This window comes from Malus domestica, chromosome 15 (genome assembly GCF_042453785.1).
Source record: "Malus domestica chromosome 15, GDT2T_hap1".
In the NCBI taxonomy this organism is placed as follows: domain Eukaryota; kingdom Viridiplantae; phylum Streptophyta; class Magnoliopsida; order Rosales; family Rosaceae; genus Malus; species Malus domestica.
In genome coordinates this window covers 28249049-28255953 of record NC_091675.1, presented here as the reverse complement: position 1 = coordinate 28255953, position 6905 = coordinate 28249049, and positions in this window count along the sequence as shown.

Here is a 6905-nt window from a genome sequence, read left to right as displayed (position 1 = left end):
ATAAGACCATTCAGCCCAAGAAAGCCTAAGAGCCAATTTCTTCGGTTGCAAGCAACATAAGCATCTCAAGTATGTCCCCAAGGCATCTATAAACCATTTATGTCTGGCCATCTGATTGTGGATGGTAACCCGAACTATAACAAAGAGAAGAGCCTTGCAAACAAAAGAATTCCTTCCAAAACTTGCTTAAGAAAACTGGGTCCTGATCACTTGTTATTGATTGAGGCATTCCATGTAATTTGAAGATATTGTCAATAAAGAACTGTGCTACCATGGATGCAGAATAGGGGTGACTTAAGACTGTGAAATGAGCATACTTAGAGAATCTATCAACCATTACCCAAATGATAGATTTACCTTTGCAAAGAGGAAGACTTACAATAAAGTACATAGAGATATCAGTCCAAACCCTAGTAGGAATAGGGAGAGGATGTAGAAATCCCAGAGGTGCCAAGGTCTCATATTTATTTTGTTGACAGGTAAGACAGCAAGCTACCAACTCCTTAATAAACTTCTTCATTCCCTCCTAGTAGAAGCATCTAGATATTCTTTTTTAAGTCTTCAAAAGCCCCTCGTGGCCCGCAGTGGGAGTAGCATGGTGCTCTGAGAATATTTTTTCCCTCCAAGTACTGGTAGGACTCAATACAATTCGACCCTTATACTTGAGAAGACCATTATCAACCTTGAATTTCAAATTAGGAATAGGTACATTATTATCCTCAGTAGCCCCAAGATTCTGAATCTTCGAAATAATCCATTGGTCTTTATCTAAATCCTTACTAAGATCATCCATCCACTGAGAATATGGATATGAAATAGCTCGTAACTCTCCCTCATATAAAGCATGCAATTGAGGATCACTAGTTGTCAATGGTGATCTAGATAAAGCATCAGTTGCCTGGTTGTTGCACCCTTGCTTGAACTGGATTTCATAGTCAAATCCTAGGAGTTTGGTCACCCATTTATGTTGAAATGGAGTGTGTGCTCAACCTTGAAGGAAATACTTCAAACTGTGATGATCAGTTTGAATAAAAAAGTGGTTGCCAACAAGACTGCCACTTGTGAACTGTATGAAGAATTGCCAACATTTCTCTCTCATATGCTGACAATGTTTGATTTCTTAGACATAGGGCCTTACTTGTAAAAGCAAGGCCTACCTTCTTGTTGGAGAACTACACCAATGCCATGTCCTGAAGCATCTGTCTCAATGACAAATGGTTTGCTGAAATCTGGTAAGGCAAGCACCTATGGAGACAACATTGCATTCTTCAGGGTGAGAAAAGCCTTAGTAGCTTCTAGGGTCCACTTAAACCCATCCTTCTTAGTCAAAATAATCAATGGACTAATTATTTTCCTAAAGTGAGAGATAAACTTCCTGTAGTATCCAATTAAACCCAAAAATCCCCTTAGTTCCTTTATAGACTTAGGAACTGGCCATTGTGCTATTGACTCCAACTTTGTGGGATCTGCAGAAACTTCATGTTTAGACACAATGTGGCCCAAATGCTCCACTTAAGACTTCCCAAAAGCACACTTTTGGATTGCTTAACAAATAAACAATGCTCCCTCAATGTACCAAAGATCACCCTGAGATGTTCTAAGCAATGTACTAAAAAATGGCCTAGGCGAAGCTAGGTGGTTTCTTTTTTTTAATGCAATTAAAAAATAAAATAAAAAATCCTATCTAAGTCTAAGTGGTTTAAAATTGTGAACTTGTTGTACATTTGTCATCCTACAATACTCATCACTATGGTTATATGGCATATATGCTTAATGTGTTTTTAAATTTTGGACTTGTTGGATACTCTTTTTGCATTTTATCATTTTTTTATTATCATATCCATGGATTTCATACAAATATAATTTTTGTAAGTGTCAATATGCACTTATTTACAAGATATACAAGAATTTACCTAAATCCATCTAGGCCGCCTAGACGCCAACCTAGACCCCACCTAGCCGCTTAGGCTCTAGGCGTTTACCCACCGCCCGACTAGCGCCTAGCATTTTTTATAACCTTGGTTCTAAGTGCAACTGCCATGTGGAGCTATAGACCAAAATATCATCAAAGAAAACTAGAATAAATTTCCTCAAATGTGGTCTAAAAATCTAGCATTGAAAGGTTGTAGGAGCATTTGTTAAACCCAATGGCATCACCATGAATTCATAGTGCCCATCATGTGTTCTAAATGCAGTTTTTTCAATATCTTCTGGATGCATTCGAATCTGATGGTATCCAACCTTTAAATCCATTTTGGAGAAGTACTGTGAACCATGTAGCTCATCCAATAACTCATTAATTAGAGGTGTAGGGAAATTATCCTTCACTGTGATGCAATTCAACCCTCTGTAATCCATGCACATACGCCAAGTACCCGCTTTTTCTTACAAGAATCACTGGAGATGAGTAAGGATTGTTGCTTACTCTTATGAACCCAGCTTCCAATAATTTTGCCACACACTTCTTGATTCCAGCCTTTCGTATTGGACCATATCAATATGGTCTATTATTAGGGGGTTTACTCTTATGCAGCAAAGGAATGCTATGATCATGGCTTCTGTGGGGAGGTAAACATGTAGAGGGTGCAAAAAATGACTTCATATTCTTTCCAAATAGCATGTAACCATTGTAATTGTGTGTCGGAAAGATCTTGAGAATTTTGATCCAACAGTTTTACATCTAACTACAACAATTCAGAATCCATTTGATACAAAACTACTCCAATTATTGTTTTTTGCTAGAGAAGTTTATGCATTTGTAATGCAGATATGTCTTAGATTTGATCAACACTAAAATCAGGGCTGTTAATACAAAAGGTTTAAGATCCTTTTGTGAATTGCATATAGAGCTTATCAAAATCCCAAAGTATAAGCCCCAAGGTTCTAAGCCATTGCACTTCCAAAACAACATCACACCCACCCAAGGAAATTGCATATAAATGTGAGATACAATTGAATTCATGTATAGTAATTAGAACCCAAGCTAATGTGCCATAAGTAGCCATTTTCCCACCATCAGCTATCTTAACATTGAAGACATGACCCTTTTCTAAGACCCCTTTCAATCTTACCAATCCTATATCGACAAAATTGTGAGAACTACCTTAATCAATCAAGATAGTCACATGACAATTCTTAATGTACCCAGGAACCTTCATAGTTTGAATTGTTGGTGGTGCAGGTGTACCAAACAATGCACAAGCGGTTATCTCTAGTTCTTCAATCTCTATATTCTCAGTATCATCCAACTCAGAATCTTGCACATCAATCAAAAAGTGTTGTTTTCTTTCACAAGTATGCCCCTTAACAAATTTATCTTTACAATGAAAGCATAAACCATTCTTCCTACAATGGTTGATCTCTTTAGGAGTTAAGCGCCTAATGTTAGAAGGTCTAGGACGATTATCACCCACCATAGTAGCGTTCAAGTTTTGTAAAGGGGATCCAAAATTAGATTGCAAATAAGGGGGTTTAGCTTTTACCTTAAGATTTGTGAGTTTGGCATCAATTTGATAAGCAAAAGCTGCAACATCAAGAACATTTTTGGGCTTCAATAACTTCACATCATGTCTCAATTCTGGCTTTAATCCCCCAATGAAACATAATTTGAGTAGTGCTGGACTAATGTCCCTCATTCTATTGGCTAATCTTCTGAAATCCAACACATAATCTTTAAGAGTTCCCAATTGTTTTAATTTGACTAGATTCTCCACGGAGTCTTCAAGCTCAGATGGGCTAAATTATTGACATAACACTGCTATGAAATCTTCCCAGTTCGGATAATTGCTCAAGCATCGAGCCCATTGAAACCATTGTAGAGCTTCGCCTTCCATATGAAATGAAGCTAATTTCACCTTCTTCGAATCTTCGATGTTGAAGAAATCGAAGTAGTGTTCAGCTTTGTATATCCATCTTAATGGATCATCACCTTCACTGAATATGGGAAAATCCAGTTTAAAAAACGGATGACAATTCTGCAGATTGTTATAGTAACCCATGTCCTAGCGATTAAAGTTGAAAGGCATGCGATCTTAACCCATATTCTTGCCAAGGGTAGCCTTTGAAGATTCACCCAAAGAACCACCATTGTCGCGCGCCATAAGTGACTGCAACTGCACCAAGATCCATTCTTGAGTCACTTTCATCTCCTCCTGCGAACTCTTGAATTCGTCGATACCAATGATAGGTTCCTTGCTCTACGTCTTCGTGATTGTACAGAGAGAGAATGACTAACATAATTCACTATTATTTCCATAACTGTTCAACTATAAAAAACAATGCTCTTCTTATAGTAACTACCCTCCAACACTCTATAACAACCTCTAACTAACTCATATCCACCATACACTTGTCACAAACTTATGATGCTATTAGAGTATCCTATCAAATTTCACCCTACCTCTGGCCACAGGCAAGCAAACTTACCAGCTTGGAGCATCGAATTCGGGACCTCCCACATTTTTTTGTTTATTGGGGAGCCGTAGTATGTGCCCTTACCACTAGGGCACTAACTGTGGTTCTAACCCTCTTCAACTTACTCTTCAAATTTTATCTTTCACTTCAAAATAATAATAATTTAACTTCATCTTATCTTGTGGGCTTAAATTTCATTTTCAAAATCTTCAATAAACATCACTTTTAAATAAAATATACTGCGAAATGCAATTTGCTAATTTTTTATTTTGCTAATTAGGTAGCTACCTCATTTACAATTGTGTTTTTCTACACGGCATAACAAATATAATTCCATCTTTTTAGTCATCTTTTGCTTTCTTTTTCTTTTTCTTTTATACATGTAGATATACCTACTAAGTAAGTAATACTAATGCTTATACAAGGACTGCCATTGTGGGAATTTTGCATATTCAACACAAAACAACCATTGGTAAATACCTAGGTATTCATAATATTATGTCATGGAAAGACCCGATATATGAATGTGAGTTAATTAAAAGAGTTAAACAAAAGCTTGCTAGTTAGAAGGCTAATACCCTCTCTAATGCATGAAGATTGACCCTTGTTAAGTCAAATTGACTATTATGCCTAATCATATAATGTTGTGTTTCACATATCCTAATCGAGTAACTGAAAAGATAAATAAAGAGTGCATGGATTTTTTTCTGGGAGAGAGACAAGAAATTAAAGCCTAATGCTTGAAAGAAAGTTTGCACCTCAAAGGAGCATGGAGGGCTTGGTATTAGGGGATTTTATCATTTTAATAATGCGTGCCTAGCCAAACTAGGTTGGAAAGTATTGACTAATGAGAATAATTGGCGGGTTCAGTTTGTCAAAAAGGAAATACTTAGGGAGAGATAATATCTTGAGTTGTAAAGTTAAACAAAAACATTATTTAGCTTGGAAAGGCATTCTTAAGCGTAGGGATGTTATTTACAAAGGTATGAGGTGGATTGTGGGTAATGGTAAGAATATTCTATTCTGGATCCATCATTGAGTTTTTCCTTATCCATTGTTCCATCTTATCCCAGAGAGTCAACAGAAAAATTTGAATTGGGAAGCTAGAGTTAGTAATTTCATTGTTAATAATGGTTGGGATAGAATCCGTCTTTCTCAAGTCCTGAATTTCGACATTGCTAGGAAGATACGTATTATCCCTTTTCCTGTTCAAAATAAAAGTGATTATTTTATTTGGGGGCCTTTGGCTAATAGTGAATACTCAATTGAGTTGGCAACTTGGATCCAAAACCATAATCATCAAGATGTCAATAGATATAAGTTACTAAAGAATTTGTAGAAGTTGATCATGATGAGCAATTCAGTAGCATCACTGGCGATGATCTCATTGTCTCCATCCATTGTTTCCATCACAAGGCAAAACAAAACTAGTCCTTGTATTTTAGCAGCAGCTTTGTGGTTTCTCAATCTTGACCACACTATATCAGGATTTTTTAATCCCAATTCTTTTCTTGCTCTCTTGTTTGCCGACTTCTCATTGAACTGATCTTAGGGGGGGTCGAATCTAATATTGAATAATTCCTCTTGTTTCCACACCTGGGATTCTTCCTAAATGGTTAAAAACTACCTTTCAAGCAGCTAATTTATGATTGGAGCTACTACTTTTGTGTCCCAACTGTTTTACCCAAAATTGACTTTTACCTAGGATCGTAAGGAAAGTCTTCATGATTTACCTATGTAGTAAAACGAGCCTTGTCTTTGTTTTCCATTGTTCCTGTAAAGTGACATGAGCTTTCACTTTTAACATTTTAGTAAAGGACTCATCTCTTCATAGGAATCAAGAATCTTTTTTGCTTCCCATGCTCTTTTATTCTCCTCACACTTTTGAATATGTTTCTCCACTTAAGCTACGCCTTGTTCAATCGACTGAACTGAACCAAAGTGGAATATTGAAACATCATTTGAACTTCGCAATTGTTAGCCTTTAGTCCCACCAGGCATGTCAAAATGTTGCCTTTAGAAATTACAAAGCCTATGTGGCGCACAGGCCAAGTAACTATTTTTGAGCTAACTACGTCCTTCTATGAATGGTTATTGATGCAGGTGTGCCAATTTGCTACAAAGCTTGGTAGAGTGAATGAGATGAATGTGGTGGTGTGATGATGAAATGTTTTGCTAACTTCTTCATCGAGCAACTTCGTCCGAAGAAGGAACACTCTCCGCCTAAGTTTTTGCTAACCTGAAGACAATGTTATGTCTTTTGCTATGAAGTTCAATAATGGTTCGACTTTCAATGTGTCGAACACTATGTAATCTGATAACACCTCACTTAGCTGAAAAAGCTAATAAAGTGACCTCATTCAACGAGAGAATCAAAGACACTTTTCCAGCAGAGACTTAGATAAGTAATTGTGGGACCATTTTTTTTTCAAGGTCGGAATAAGTGGGTTGGAATACAGTTACCTCAGAAGTTCGATCATGGACTCAATAGC